The following is a 15456-nucleotide window of genomic DNA, read 5'->3' as shown; positions in this document are numbered from 1 at the left end:
GACTCTGACTGGGGCAGACTCCGACTGTGTTACCTCAGTGGTATGCCCTATGGTATTCCCAATGGGCACTGTATCGGCTACACGTGGCAAGGTTTGGGTAGCGGAGGGGTTAGGGGGTGCTGCAGGGTGGCCTCTGCGAGAAGAGCTAAGGGGCTGCCCTGTGTCAGAGAGAGCCAGCTCCAGCTGCACAGTGCACCCACCGCACACCACAGCTGAGCCATCAGCAAAGTTGGTGGCCCCTCTGTTTTTCACATATTGCAGAAAGGGCACAAGAGGCTGGGCAGAGAGAGGAGGAAGGAACAGAAAGAGTGGGAAAGAGCAGAGGGAAGATGCATCCCGCTAGGGCAGGTAAAGGAGTCTGTCTGCCGTGAAGAAGTTGACCTGGGACGGGGGAGAGGAAAGGTGGTGGTTTGCGTTTGTCTTTTTGTTTCTCGCTAGGTGAACCTGTTTGAATTGGCAAAAACGTGAATTTTCCGGGAGTCAAGCCTGCTTTGCCCACAACAGTTTTTGCTAAGCCGTGTCCTGGTGTTTATCTTGACCCATGAGGTTTCCCATCGTGTTTTCAGAGCTCGGCATCCCCCTGAGGGTGGGGCAAGGCACGAGCATCTGGGTGGGTGTTTGTCTGTGCTTACACCACGAGAGGAACATAGAGAGAAACGCACGTGCACTTGCATAGGACATGCACGTCTGGCACACGTATGAACGCAGCTGGGGAGCGGCACCGTTGCCAGCAGCCATCATGCTGAGTTTCCCTAGCCACCACCTGACACACAGCGGAGCACACACCCACGTACGGCATCATCGTGAGGTCGTGTGCGTGCAGGGCGCTGGAAGGAGGAGTCCGGCCAGTCTGTGAAGCGGAGGAGCAGGAGAGAGGCCAGTTTGTGAGGTGGAAGGGCGGGAGGCAGGCGAGTTTGGGAAGTGGAGGAGCAGGAGGGAGGGAGGCCAGGCTCCGGGCTGGAGGAGCAGGAGGCAGCAGTACCTCCAGCAGCGTTGGTGGTATAGTGGTGAGCATAGCTGCCTTCCAAGCAGTTGACCCGGGTTCGATTCCTGGCCAACGCAGACAAACTTTTCTCCAGCCTGGCTCCACAGTGCCTTGCCCACTTGGCAACAGCAGGCGGCAGGGGCTGCTCTGGACCGTTCAGAGGTTCTCAGGGAGCGCTGAAGCACTGGGTGAAGCAGGTGCCCAGAGGACTTTGGGATTCTCCATGCCTGGGTATCACACGCACGCAAGGCTCAGTGAGGCTCAGGCACTCTAAGCTTTGAGCAGGCTTTTGCACTCGTGACCTCCTGAGATGCCTTGCGGTCTAGCTGCTTCCGTGAAGCAACAAGTCCCAGAGAGAGCTGGGCCCTCCTTCCTCTGCACCATGTCAGGTGCAGCAAGTGAGCCTCTTCCCCACAGGAACTGGAGCTCAGTCGTTGCTCAGCACTTGGTGCATCTGCTGGCCTTTTGCCTTGACCCTCCAGCCCCTTTCCACTCGCACTGACTCCCTGAGACCGGCGCAGCGTTCCCCCAGGGGTTTGTGTGGCAGAGCCCTCCTTGCCCCGCCTTCCTGGCCCCGAGCAGGCAAGAAGGAGGCACCCTTGTTGCCCCAGGAAGCGCCCACAGGGCAGCACTGCAGGCCAAGTGCTTGGCTTGCCATATCCTGAGGCTCTGGAGGGAACGGAGGAAGTCATGGGAAAGGTAGGCGTGTGCCTGGAGCCCCTTGACCAGACGTTGGCATGTGCAGAGCCGTAATTTGCTGACGGCTCCTCTTGTTGCTCCCGTGAAGGATTGCCTTGGCCTTGCGAGACGCTGCCCCTGTGCTGGGTACTGCGTGGTCTAACGTGCGTGTGGGAGCTGCGGTCGCCTGTCAGCAGCCCTTGGTGGGAGCAGGGAAGGGTGCTCCCAGGAGCCAGCTCGCCCTGCAGCAGTGCCAGGAGGAGGCTGGCTGGGGTGGGCTGGCTCTGGCAGCTGCAGGGGGAGGAGCAGCAGAGGCAGTGTGAGCAGCAGCGGTGGGTCAGGATGGCCGAGCGGTCTAAGGCGCTGCATTCAGGTTGCAGTCTCCCTGGGAGGCGTGGGTTCGAGTCCCACTCCTGACAGGCTCCTCTCTCTTGGTTTCCTTCCCTTTCCTTCCCTCAGGGGAATGGAGAGTCTTGCTCCTCTAGGAGGGTCTTGGAGAGGGTCCTGCGCCTCTACCCAGTCTGTGGATTAGGTCTTGCTGCGGGTCCCAGCTGCCACCGCTAGTGGGGTGCATAGAAGAGAATCCCTAGGCAAGTCCACTTTTCCAGTCTCCTCTGCCAAACTCACATTCTGCATGACTCTCCCCGGAAATGCAGACCTTTGGACATTCTGCAAATCCCATCACCCACCCCCTGGAGAGCCAGAGGTGACCTCACCGTCAACAGCCAAGCCATCTTCTGGCTTCTGGCCCATCAGGTACTCAGGGAGCAGGGACCTCCCTTGCAGATACCTGTGCTGTCTTCCTGCCCGCAGCTCATGAAAGCACTCAGACAAGGAGGGCTTCTGGCAGAGGCCACTCTCAATTGTCTTTGAAATGTCGGGGCAACTGGGAGAGGTTCCTGAGGCCTGGAAGAAAGTCAATGCCACTCCTGTCTTCCAGAAGGGCACCAAGGAGGACCTGGGGAACTGCAGGCTGGTCAGAGACAACTTGATGCCTGTGTAACCATGGGATAGGGGCCGTGAAACAGAAACTATAGAATCAGTTTGAGATAATTAGTTTGTAACCAAGGCAACAGGTAATGAAGCTAACTGACCATGGCAACGTACAATGCTGCTATGTTCCATGTACAGTCCCTACCAAACCGAACAATAGGTTCGGAGATATTAATCTTATGAAGTAAGTTGTTATGGACAGGCGCACCCACAGCAATGATACTGCGCACGCCCGCAAGAAGAGGGTCATCCAGCGGACACGGGTGCGAGACCATTGACGACCACCAGAGACCCCTTGAGGACCACCGACTCAAATCACTGAGCATGCGTGATGGGGAGGAGAATATGGAAATGGATTCTAAGAAATGATTATCCTAGGACTGTGTGTTGGGTTTGCGTGGCAAGGTTTTGGTAGTGGGGGGGCTACAGGGGTGGCTTCTGTGAGAAGCTGCTAGAAGCTCCCCCTGTGTCTGATAGAGCCAATGCCAGCCGGCTCCAAGACGGGCCCGCCGCTGGCCAAGGCCAAGCCAATCAGCGCCTCTGTGATAACATATTTAAGAAGAAAAACACTTAGAGAGAGAGAGCTTTTGCAGCTGGAGAGAGGAGTGAGAAGATGTAAGAAACTCTGCAGACACCAAGGTCAGTGCAGAAGGAGGGGCAGGAGGTGCTCCAGGCGCCGGAGCAGAGATCCCCCTGCAGCCCGTGGTGAAGACTATGGTGAAGCAGGCTGTCCCCCTGCAGCCCATGGAGGACGGATGAGGGGGTGTAGAGATTCCACCTGCAGCCCGTGGAGGACCCCACGCCGGAGCAGGTGGAGGCACCTGATGGAGGCTGTGGCCCGTGGGAAGCCCACGTTGGAGCAAGCTCCTGGCAGGACCTGTGGACCCGTGGAGAGAGGAGCCCACGCCAGGGCAGGTGTGCTGGCAGGACTTGTGACCCCGTGGGGGACCCCATGCTGGAGCAGTCTGCTCCTGAAGGTCTGCACCCCATGGAAGAGACCATGCTGGAGCAGTTCGTGAAGGACTGTAGCCCGTGGGAGAGACTCCATGTTGGAGCAGGGGAACGATGAGAGGAGTCCTCCCCCTGAGGATGAAGAAGCGGCAGAAACACCGTGAGATGAACTGACCGCAACCCCCATTCCCCGTCCCCCTGTGCCGCTGAGGGGGGGGGAAGGTTGAAGCCGGGAGTGAAGTTGAGCCCAGGAAGATGGGAGGGGTGGGGGGAAGCGTTTTAAGAGTTGATTTTATTTTCTCATTCCTCTACTCTCTTTTGCCTAGTAATAAATCAGATGAATTCCCACTCTAAGTTCGGTCTGTTTTGCTCGTGACAACAATTAGTGAGTGATCTCTCCCTGTCCTTATCTCGACCTACAAGCATTTCGTTATGCCTTTTCTCCCCTCTTTATTGAATGAGGGGAGTGAGAGAGCGGCTCTGGTGGGCACCTGGCCTCCAGCCAGGGTCAACCCACCACAGACTGCCTTTTCTGAGAAAAATGATGAATATGTATATTTTGATTCTATATAACCTGTGTGTTGGTGATCACCTGGCATGCAAGTTAGGTGGAGCTATCCCCCGTGCATCCAGCGCTGCAACAAAGAATGCCTCCCTTTAACACTACATTGGTGTTACGAGGTTTATTCCCGGGTTTTGGTGACACCTGCAAAGGGGAAGGAGCAACTCATCCTGGAAACTCTTTCCAGACACATGTGCAACAAGAAGGGAATTGCTGTTTTTCATTACTCTCTATTCCTAGCTCATTTCTCTCAGACTGTGTTCTCCTTTTTTGTGGGTGTGGGTGTGTTTCTGTGTGCGCGCAGATGTTGGCAACTAAATCTGAAGCTGAACTAGCCAGCAAGTACAAGGGTGAACAGCAGTAAACTAATCTCCAGCAACTCTCCAGCAGCACTAGCCAGTGAGTGGAGCAGATCAGCATCAGGGACTGCCCAGGGTTTAGAGCAGGACACCAGACAAACCGTGCCCGGGCTCCAGGCATTAACTCTGCACAGACCTACGGTCAGGCCCAGGGTTCAGTGGACCTGCTGTTCAGTGGACGTGCTTGCAGGAGTGAGCGACGGCGTGTGTCCAGCACTGAATTCTAGTCCTGGGCAGGCAGAAGGGAAGTGAAGGGTTGGGCCATGTGTGTGTGGTTTTGGGTATTGTGGAAAAAAAGACAAAAATACTAGCACTGTTCCTCCCACTTTTACCAGGCTCAACTACAGTCCTTCACTGCAGACTAGTCAGTCCAGCACGGGTTCTCCACATGCTGCAGTTCTAAACAGCAAAATATGTTTCACTGTGGGCTCTTCCACACGCTTCAGGCCTGTCAGGAAAATTCTTCACTGGCACGGTTCTCCACGGGTTGCAGTTCCTTCAGGAATATCCACCTGCTCCATCACAGGTGCTAGGGATGCCACAAGCTTTGCAGGTGGCTCAGTGTTGTGGAGGCAGCTGGGACCAGCTGTGTCCGGCACAGGGCAGCCCCTTAGCTCTTCTCACAGAGGCCACCCTGCAGCACCCCCCTCTCCCCTCCACCACCACCACCACCTAGCCACATCTAGCCAATACGGAGCCCATTGGGAATCCCTGCTTGGCCCTGCTCCTGGCTGCACCTGCAAGTGGGCCCAGCAGCAAAGAGACGAGGCCAGAGAAATCCCCCAGCTGTTTGAGTCGATTGCATTGGTGTTGCAGGGCTTCAGTACGCGTACTTGTTACTCCCGATAACAATCATTGTGAAAAAAGAAAAGGAATGCCCCCGCCCTGTTCCACCCCCGAGCTCTCAGTTTCTTATTGCTGAGCAGACGTCATATGGTATGGAATATCCCGTTGGTCAGTTTGGGTCAGCTGTCCTGGTTGTCTCCCTTCCGAAGATCTTGCCCACCCCCAGCCTGCTGCTGAGTGGGGGAGGAAATGTTGGAGACACAGCCTTGGTGTGTGCTGGCACTGCTCAGCAGCAGCCAAAACACAGGTGTGTTATCAACACCTTGCTAGCTAGCAAGAGACAGCACAGCACTATGAGGGCTGCTGTGGGGAGAATTAACTCCATCTCAGCCAGACCCAATACAGCTCCCTTCAGGTTTTTCAGTGAGATCTGTGCTGGGACAGACTTCTCCCCTTTCCAGCCCTTCTGCCCAGAAGGTGTTTCTAGTCACTGGTGTGTACGTGAAATGCAAGAGCAGGTGGCATTCCATGCACACATCCAGCCCTTGTGCTCTTCCTGGTGCCACCGAGCACACTCCAAACTCTTGGCTCACGCTGATGAAACTGTGAACGAGGTGGGTTGTACAAGTGGGATGAACAAACCCATCTGAGAATGAGATAGAGAGGTGGGTATTTTTGATGTGTCATTATATGGACTACACGAACTCTTGTATTCAAGACATCTCCAGAGCACCCTCACTGCCATCTCTTGGTAGCTCACAGGAGGGGCAATGCAGCCCTGGAAGAGCTGCCCTAGAGACTGTGACTTCTCTGCCAGTGTCAAGGTTCAGAAGTCGATGGCACAAGGCCCAGAGCTTCCTGAGGTAACTGGGAAGTTTAGTCTGCTCGGAGCAGAAGGTTGTCCCAGAGGATCTCCAGCGATCCAAGCATTATTATTCTGTGTTGCACTGAATCACACGATCCCTTGAGCAGTGACCAAAAGGCAATGCCCTGGAAGGCAGCAGCAGCATGAGATTGCATGGAAGTTGCATCATTTGTTTCAGGAATGCTGCTAAATTGTGTGAAAATGCCCTTGAGGAAAGTGGCGCATTGGCAGTATGAGCTCTGCTGTCCCTGGCATGCCTGAGGCTGGGGCACCGTGTTCCATGAAGTCCAGAGCAGGGTGACTCATGTTTGCCTGGAGTTCAGGGTTTTTCCCAACTCTTCCACATCACAATAACTCTCAGGTGCTCTGGAAGGCCACATTCAATGTCCCTTTGTAGTCTGAAATGCACGGAATGGGCCACCCCATCTCTGACCAAGGAAGAAGAGCCATGAGCTTTTGGCTTGATGCCCTGAGCCTCTCCTCAAAAGCAGGTCATCCAGACCTCTGGACTCTGGGGTGAACTTGCTGAGCAAAACACGTAAATTTGGATGTGGGTCTCGTTCAGGGAAGGACGCGGGCATCTCTTTGATCACAAATCCAGGCCGTGGTAGGGAATGATGAGGGTAAGCAAGGTCATCGTGGCCATCACTCCTGCCCACAAGGGGCTTCCCTCCAGCCCCAACGATCTTTCCTTTGAAATTTGCCACATTGCTGGAGAAGTGAGTCCCTTCTCCTGTATGGGATTGTGCAGTCTTGACCTTCTGCCTGAACCTACCCACTGTCTCCTGTGTGTCTATGATGACCTGCAGGGAGAAACATCTCTCAGGCTTAGCTGGAGTGCTTCCACTGAAAGCATTGGAGAACTGACTTGAGGTGTCCTTCCTGGCTCACTGTGATCGGTGGCCATGCTCATCATGAAGACAGCAATATGACAAAGGCAATCCGTGTGACACAAAGCAGCTTAAAATCTCCCTGCACAGTAGCCTGAGACCTCTGAGTTCATTGGCCTTATGGAAGCATCAGGGTTGGAGGCCCTGATCCTGGTAGGGGCCTTCAACCACCCAGACATCTGCTGGAAAAGCAGCACAGTCAACTGCAAGCAGTCCAGGAAACTAGTGGAGTGAGAGAGGGCCTTTTGGATGTTGAGGGCACCAGTGTGGGGGGTACCTTCGGAAACTGGCCTCAGAGATAAAGGAGCCAACAATATCTGGGAGATACTACAAGGCATTTTTCTTAGGGCGCACGAAGCTCTCAATCCTGACGTGCAGGAAGAGGGGCAGAGGAGATTATAGGGGAAAGAAGCAGGACTGCAAGGAGGGGATCAGGAAAGCCAAGGCACAGCTGGAGCTGCACTTGGCTAGGGACATGAAAAATAACAAGTAGGGTTTCTTCAGGTACACAGGACAACAAAGGAAGATGAAGGTAACTGTACCCCCTCTGATGAGCGAAACAGGAGAACTGGCTAAAACTGAGGCAGAGAAGACGGAGGTCCTCAACAAATTGTATGGCCTGAGGAACGGTCAGATGAAGTTGCTAAGCCACTATCCATCAAATCTGAAAAGTCATGGCACACTGGGGAAATTTGCAGCACCTGGAAAAGAGGAAACAGGAAAAAGGAAGACCAGGGCAACTGCAGGCTGGTCAGTCTCCCCTCCGTGCCCTGCGAGATCATGGAGCTGATCCTCCTGAGAACTATGCTAAAGGCACGTGGAAAACAGAGAGGTGACTTGTGAGAGCCAACACAGCTTTACTAAGGGCAAATTTTGCCTGACAAACTTAGTGGCCTTCTACAACAGGGTGACAGCATTGATGGGAAAGCAAAGAGCAACCGATGTCATCTACCTGGACTTGTGTAAAGCATTTGATACTATCCCACACTACATCCTTGTCTCTAAATTGGAGAGACATGGATTTGACAGGTGGACCACTTGCTGGATAAGGAATTGTTTTGATGGTTGCACTCAAAGAGTTGCGGTCAATGGCAACTGAAGATGATCAGAGGGCTGGAGAACCTCTCCTTATGAAGAGAGGCTGAGAGAATTGAGGTTATTCATGCTGGAGAAGAAAAGACTCCAGGGAGACTTTATAGAAACCTTCCAGAACCTAAAAGTATCCTAAAGCAAAGATGTGGATGGACTCTTTATCAGCGAGTGTAGGGATAGGACAAGGCGTACATGTTTTAGATTGAAAGAGGGTAGATGTAGATTAGATATTAGGAAGAAGTAACTTCCGGTGAGGTGGTGAGACACCATTTGTCCAGAGAAGCTGTGAATGCCATACATCTAGAAGTCTTGAAGGCCAGGTTGGATGGGCCTTTGAAGCAACCTGATCTAGGGGAAGGTCTCCCTGTCCATGGCAGGGAGGCTGGAACTGGATGATCTTTAAGGTCCATTCCAACCCAAACCCATTCTATGATTCATTCTATGATCCTAGGTGATATGAAGCGGGATCAAAATATTTCAGGTGAAAAAGGCAAGGGCTTAGTCACCAGCGAGGCCTTGGCAAGTGGCAACTGCTTGGTGTTTAGGTGCTTCATGAGCAAGGAATATTTGTGGCCCCGTGGGGCTCTGGGACACAGCATAAAAGCCTGTGGTGCTCCAGGCTTCGCATCCTCCTCTCTTGGCTCCCTTTCCTCGAGGAAGAGGTAAGCCTGAGTCTGCTCCATCTCTCCCTCTGGGCTGAGCTGCTGTCATGGGGGCTGCTCAGGTTGATACTTGGGCTGCCTCAGCTTGGCCCCGCAACAGAACTGCTGAAGGGCTGTGACCTGTTTCCCTTGTGATGGGGCTGGCAGGGGAGAGCAGGGAAGAGGGGGGTTCTTTCAAGCAGGAAATGATCAATGGGGCTCATCTGCAGGGAGCTCTGCCCAGCAGAATTTCCACCTACATTTCGTAGATGGGCTCTATCCAAATGGCCAAGAGCATGCAGGGCTTTCTTCAGCGCAGCACTGTGTATTCTGGAGATGGGGTACGATCAGTCTTTCCGCAGGTGCTTTAAACCCACTCTGCTGGGTCCTCTTCCAAAAGTGGGTCAGCTTGCCTGTGCCGTGCAACTAGGAGGGCACGATGAGGGCCGGCCGTGGGAGCTGTAAGCACAGTGTGTGTTTTCAGACAGTGTCACGGCTGTTGTGCATGTTAGCAAGATCAGCTGCGGGTTCTTTCTGGGCTTGCAGCTAGAGGTGGAGATGGAGGGCAGCAAAGCGTATCTTCAGAGAGAGCTGAAGAAAAGACAGACTGATACTGAGGTCTCTGTTTCCTCTCTGCTCTGCGTTTCAGCTTTGCCTCCCTCACCCAGAGATGTCTTGCTTCAGACCCTGTCTCCAAACGCCCTGCGGCGCCTCTGGCCCAACCCCACTTGCAAGCAGCTGCAGTGAGCCCTGTGTCGCCCGCTGCGCTGACTCGACGGTGGCCATCCAGGCCTCCCCGGTGGTGGTGACCCTGCCGGGCCCCATCCTCACCTCTTTCCCTCAGAGCACAGCCGTGGGATCCTCTCTGGCCGCTGCTGTTGGGAGCTCCCTCAGCGCCGGGGGGGTTCCCATCTCTTCTGGGGGCTCCCTTGGACTGGGGGGGTCAGGGCTGTGTCTGCCTCCCCTCCGCTGCAGCCTGAACTGCTGAAGCCGGCGCATCATCCCCTTCGGAGCAGGAAGGAAGACGGGGACCCTGCAGCAGCAGGAGCGTGGCCACGGCTTGCAGATGGGCTGGGTGTCCTCATGCCACCTGGCCGGAGGGACCTGTGCCCACTGCTCCTGGCTGCACGGCAGGCCTGGCCGTGCCTCCTCTGGCTCTGCTTTGCTCTGAGCTCCTGCAGAAAGGGCTCGTTCTCTTCTGCTTTGATGAACCTCCTGCTGATGGGGGGAGGGTGCCGGAGTTAGGGACTGCTCTTGGTGGGCTGGGATTGCCACCAGGGAGAGCAGAATGGGAAAAGGCCAGTGCTTTGTGTGGAGCTTCTCCTTGGGAAACGGGCCATTCTCTGTGCCTCCCTGAACCCTGCAGGCGTGTTTCTCTCTTCTGTGCCACTGCATCTGCTCCTTCTCATTAAAGACTTTGTGCAGCATAGCTGGAGACCTGTGGTGGTTTGTTCTCCTCCTCCCTCAGTTTGCCACTCACTCTGCAAGGAAGAGCACTGCCTTCTTTCTTGATCTTTCCACCACTTGTGGACAGAGATCCCTGAACTAATACCAGATCACCCAAAAGCCTCAGAGACAGGGAGTTTGAGTCTGTAACCTGGGGATCACAGCCCTGTGGTGCCACTTGCCCTGTTGTTCATTGCACATGTTAGTACAGACATTTAAGTTAACTTTTCAGTCCTCTCAATTCGTGTTCACAAACTCTATATGAAAATTAGTCATGGCACTTCTTTCACTGAGCATGTGCCATCACAATTCCCCTCTAAGAATTCTATCATTTGTTAAGACAGTTTGCGTGTCTGTAAATTCTCTACTAACCAAAAGCTCACATAACCCTGACAGTACAGCAACCAATGTTGCTGTTATCTTGCCAGCATTGGCAAGGAGTCTACCTCAGGTCCACTGCTTGGAAGGCAGCTGTGCTCATCACTAGACCACCAACACACCTGTGGGCAGTGCTGTCTCCTGCTCCTCCACTTCACAGACTGGCCAGCCCCCTCTTTCACACACATACACTTCCTCCAGCTGCTCCTCATTCTCACCCTCTCAATTGCAACCACCTCCCGACGTTGCTCTCCATGTGGACAGGCACTGCCGGATATACCACCTCCACATGAATTCTTTTACGCTGTCTTCCTGCTCCGAAAGCCAAAATCAACCTGTATTCATCTAGTGAGGTAAATGATGGGTTTTGCGGATCGTGTGATATTTTGGTCCATGCTCGGGAACTGGACAATGCTTGCCACTGCTGGAAAAAAGCTCTGGACGTACGTACTCCACCAAAACCAGCTCTCTCCTGTTTCCTCCACTCTCTTCCTCAGCCAGGCTCTACCTTGCCCCTTCCATAGGTCTCGCCCACTCTTGCAAACCGTTCCCCCTATGCACCAACACCCTGCATGGCAGCTGGAGTCTTTGTTCAAGGATTGACACCACCCTACGTCCCCAAGAAACTGGAGGTGCTGCCAGTCTGCAGGAGTGTCTCCACCCTAGTGCTCACAGCAGGTTTGGAGACCCCCTCAAGGCACATGTGAGAAGCAAAGTGCGGTCTAATGTCCCACCCTACCACTACCACCAGCCCTGGTTGTCTCCACACAGCTGCCTTCCCTGCTGCCCTGGAAGCAGCTGAGACCAGCTGGGGAGTGAAATCACCCCCCCATGACAGGAAATCCCAGGTGCCTGGCTGAGGACAAGGTGCAAGAAGCCATAGCCACAGCCCCTGGGGTTACGCCTCTCAAGGCCTCTGGAAGCCTGGTAGCTGTCCCGCTCAGTGCAGGTCCCAACCGCAGAGCGCTGAGTGGAGCATTGCCCTGAAAATCCCAGGCAGCCGGGTGTCATTGCAGAGGGATGTGATCAGCGGGGCAGAGAGGGCTGGAGCAGGTAGTTGTGGCCGAGTGGTGAAGGCGATGGACTAGAAATCCATTGGGGTTTCCCCGCGCAGGTTCGAATCCTGCCAACTACGGGGCGCAGCCCCCTTTTGGGCTGCCTGCACTTGACCACACTGCAGCCGTGAGACAGTAAAACCCCCTTGCCTACAGCACTTGTCCTCGCTCGCACTCCCAGAACTTCCTGGATTATTGGGAAATCCTGCTCCCATTGACAAGGCAGGCAAGTTCGGGGAAGGGAATGGAGCAGTGATGACTATGAGCCATGAAAAGAGATCGGCTGTTGTTGGTTGTTGAGAAGAACTTAAGAGCCTGACCTCACCTGACATCCCAAGCAGCACAGCCCCACCAGCTCTCCTCCTTACACCTGAAACTACAGCAGGTCATCTCCAAAGAGAGTCTGCACAACGTGGCCCTCATTGCTGAAGATGAAGGGAAGACACCTCCTGGATCTGAGGTATGGCCAGCACTCACCAAGTGCCTCTCACTTTAGGTCTCATGAAGGCAGACTGGGGTGGAGCAACAGGTAAGCGAAGCGAAGCGAAGCAAAGAGGCCAGCACAAAATCTGTGCTACAGAAGAGGTCCTTGTGTGCATACATGGCCCTCATTGCCAAGGATGAAGTGAAGACTCACCATAGATCTGAGATCTTGCCTGGGGTCGTGGGGGTATTCTGCCTGACCCCTCCCCAGCCCTTGCACACATGGACAACCTTTCCCAGGCAGCTTTCCTAATTTACACCCGAGGATGAGATGCTGATGAGTGGGTTTCTCCTGTCTCCTCCTCTTCTGGCAAAGACGTGGAAGTGCAAAAGAGGACATGGTGGTGACTGTGCCATCAGGAGAACATCCCCTGCCATTACAGATGCTGGCATAGAAAAGAGCTGCAGACTTCCCAGAGGGCTTCTTTCAGTCACGTGCCCACCTGCTCCCAACAGAGCAGCAGCAGAACAGCTCCTGAGAGGAAAAGGGGCTGCTGGTAGCCTGCCTGGGTGGTGCAGCATCTGAAGGAAAAAGGAAACCCTGAGGGGTAAATGCAGAGAGGGCCCAGAGGAAGAGAAGGAGAGACGAGCCATTTGCTGGTGCGTGATCTGTTCCACGCAGCCATGCCACTGAGGGTGGCAGAAGCAGCGCAAGCAAAGGGAAAATTAGGGGAGGTTGGCAGCATGGATGAAGAAGGAAAGGGTCAGTGGAAAGGGAACCTCGTGGTCTGCAGTCTAAAGCTTTCCCCTGAGCAATACCTCCTGCAGAAGGCAGGCCGTGGCCACTCTCTCCATGCTCACATCTGCACCCACTTCCCAGCCTTCTCCTTCCCAATTTGTTTTTGCCTCCTCTGCCTGGTTCTGCGTGCTCTGGTCCATGGCTGGGACAGGCAGCCAGCAAACACATGCCCCAAAATGCAGGTCTCGGCACTGCCATCTTGTTCCTCGCCCTCACCGAGAGGCTCTCACTGCTCAGGCTGCCCAGAGCCATCTGAGGAAGCCTTGCAGCATTGAAGACAGGGCACCACTCAGTCCTGCTGGTCCAGCCCTGCCCTGGGGTGACTGGGAGGAACCTGCACCCCAATTGCTAATTCTGTGCTAAGGGTTCTTGTCCCCCTCCTTGGCCGGAAATGATCTGATTTTAGCCAGGCTTCTAGGCAGCTTGAACCATCATAGACAACAGCTCACACACACACACAACCAACCCCACAAAAAGAGAAGAGCAGAGTCACACAGAAATGAGTCCGGTGTAATGCAGAAAAACCCCACCCCCACCCACCTTCTGCCTGGCCGTCAGGCAATCACAGAGCAATATGAGAACCCACGGGGAATGACGCTGTCAAAAGTTGCCTCTTCCCTGTCTTCAGGGGGTGGGGGCTTCCGTGCCTGATGTACTTCTCAGCACACGGGTAGGGTTGTCTGGTCCTGACAGCCAGCCACAGGTCTTATGTCCTTCAGATGTTCCTGTACAACACGACTTGAATAATCACTAACAGCCGCTTTCCTGACAAGTTTCAGCAAGGCTAATGCCAGCTGCGGTTTTGGGAAGAGAGGTGAAAGGGGGCGTGTTGCGGCCCTGGAGAGAGCTACCCAAGAGACAGTGATGTCTCCAACAGTGACAGTATTCAGAAGTCAATGGGACAAGGCCAGGAGCCTCTGAGGAAACTGGGAAGATCAAACTAGGAGGTCAGCCCAGAGGAACTCCAGAGGTCCTTTCGAACCTTCTGGGGTACGCTGAGTCACAGGAGCCCTTGAGCAGCCACCAAAAGGCAATGCCTTGGAAGCAGCAGCACAAGATTGCACAGAAGCACCAGTTGATTCAGGATGGTTCTAAATTGTGTGGAAAAGGCTTGGAGGAAAGCAGAATTTTCAGCGGAAGTAGACTGTGAGCTACTTCTGTGTATTTCTGGCACGCTTGAGGCCGGGCCACAGTGCACACAGCAGATCACAGCGGAGTGATTCATGTTTGCCTGGAGTTCAGGGGTTTTCCCCACTCTTCCACATCACAGTGACTTCCAGGTGCTCTGGGAGCCAGATCCAGTGTCCCTTTCTAGATGCATGGAATGGGCCACCCCATCCCTGACCCAGAAAAAAGAGCCATGAACTTTTGGCTCCCTGCCCCACGCCTCTCCTCAAAAGCAGGTCATCCAGGCCTCTGGTCTCTGGAATGAATTTGCTGAGTAAAACAGGTCAATTTGGGTGTTGGTCTCTTTCAGGGCAGGACGCGGGCAGAAAAAGCAGGCTGTGGTAAAGCCTGATGAGCGTAAGCAAGGTCCTCGTGGCCCTCAGTGGTGCATTCCCTCCATCCCACAACTGTTCTTTCTTGCTGTTGTGCTTTGGCACATCCCTGGATACGTGCGTCCTTATCTCACCGTCTCCTGTGTGCCTACAGTGACCCACAGGGTGAGATGTCTCTCAGTACTAGCCCTGGACTGAAAGCACTCGAGAGCTGGCTTGAAGGGTCCTTCATGACACCTAGATCTAGGTGGGTTTTAAAAGTGGGACAAAAGAACCAATCTCAGAATGAGAGAGAAAAGTGGTGGTTCTTGATGTGTCATTGAACGGACCCCATGAAAACTTTTATTCGAGCCACTTAACAAGGAAGCCAAGAATAAAGGTGCTTCTGGAAATCCCTTTACTGCACCGAGTCCTTTCCCCAGGACAGTGCCTTGAGTGTCACATGAGCAGCAAACATTTGCACAACAGCCCTGTGTCTTCTGGATAACCTCCACCCACCGAAAAAGACACAAAAAGAGAACATTAGGTCTGAGGCTGTAATTGTGACTTGCATGGGGATTAAGTGAATCAAAGGGGTTTACTTAAAACAGTAAAAGCTGCAAAGAATGATTCAGTGATAGAAAACATAGTTGGAAGTCAGCTTGCACGTGTATAGTCCAAAGTTTGCTTTTAAAAGCAACCTAATTCTAGGTTGGATCTGCATGAGCCAGGAGTTCTTAGTGTGCTCCAGGCCACTATGGAGAGCACTAGGGCTGGTTGTGTGCATGGAATGCCACCTGCTCTGCATTTCACTTTCATGCCGGTGACAAGAAGCCCTTTCTGGGCAGAAGGGCTGGAAAGAGGAGAAAAAAAATCTGTCCCTGCACAGCTTTCAGGGCAAATCCCGGAGAGAATCTTCACTCCTAATCCTGGTATTTATTTCCCATCCATCTCCAGACATTACCTCATAACCCTGGAATCTTCTCACCACTGCTGGCACTGTCACTGTCATCTCCTGGTGGCCCACATGTGGGCCGGGGAGGCTCAGCTGTCAGACTCTCCCGAGAGGTTCGCT

At 53.9% G+C, this 15456-nt stretch overlaps 3 non-coding genes across 3 annotated transcripts; all 3 read left to right on the top strand.

Annotated features, from left to right (window-relative positions):
* The first annotated feature begins 990 nt into the window (after positions 1 to 990).
* Positions 991 to 1062, top strand: TRNAG-UCC (transfer RNA glycine (anticodon UCC)). The gene has a single exon. It is a non-coding gene; the product is annotated as a tRNA-Gly (tRNA).
* A 937-nt stretch (positions 1063 to 1999) lies between these two features.
* TRNAL-CAG (transfer RNA leucine (anticodon CAG)) lies at positions 2000 to 2082 on the top strand. Its single transcript has one exon. It is a non-coding gene; the product is annotated as a tRNA-Leu (tRNA).
* A 9597-nt stretch (positions 2083 to 11679) lies between these two features.
* Positions 11680 to 11761, top strand: TRNAS-AGA (transfer RNA serine (anticodon AGA)). The gene has a single exon. It is a non-coding gene; the product is annotated as a tRNA-Ser (tRNA).
* Positions 11762 to 15456: the final 3695 nt, after the last annotated feature.

Source organism: Grus americana, chromosome 10 (genome assembly GCF_028858705.1).
Source record: "Grus americana isolate bGruAme1 chromosome 10, bGruAme1.mat, whole genome shotgun sequence".
NCBI classification, from domain to species: Eukaryota; Metazoa; Chordata; class Aves; order Gruiformes; family Gruidae; genus Grus; species Grus americana.
This window is presented reverse-complemented; position numbering and strand designations above follow the sequence as displayed.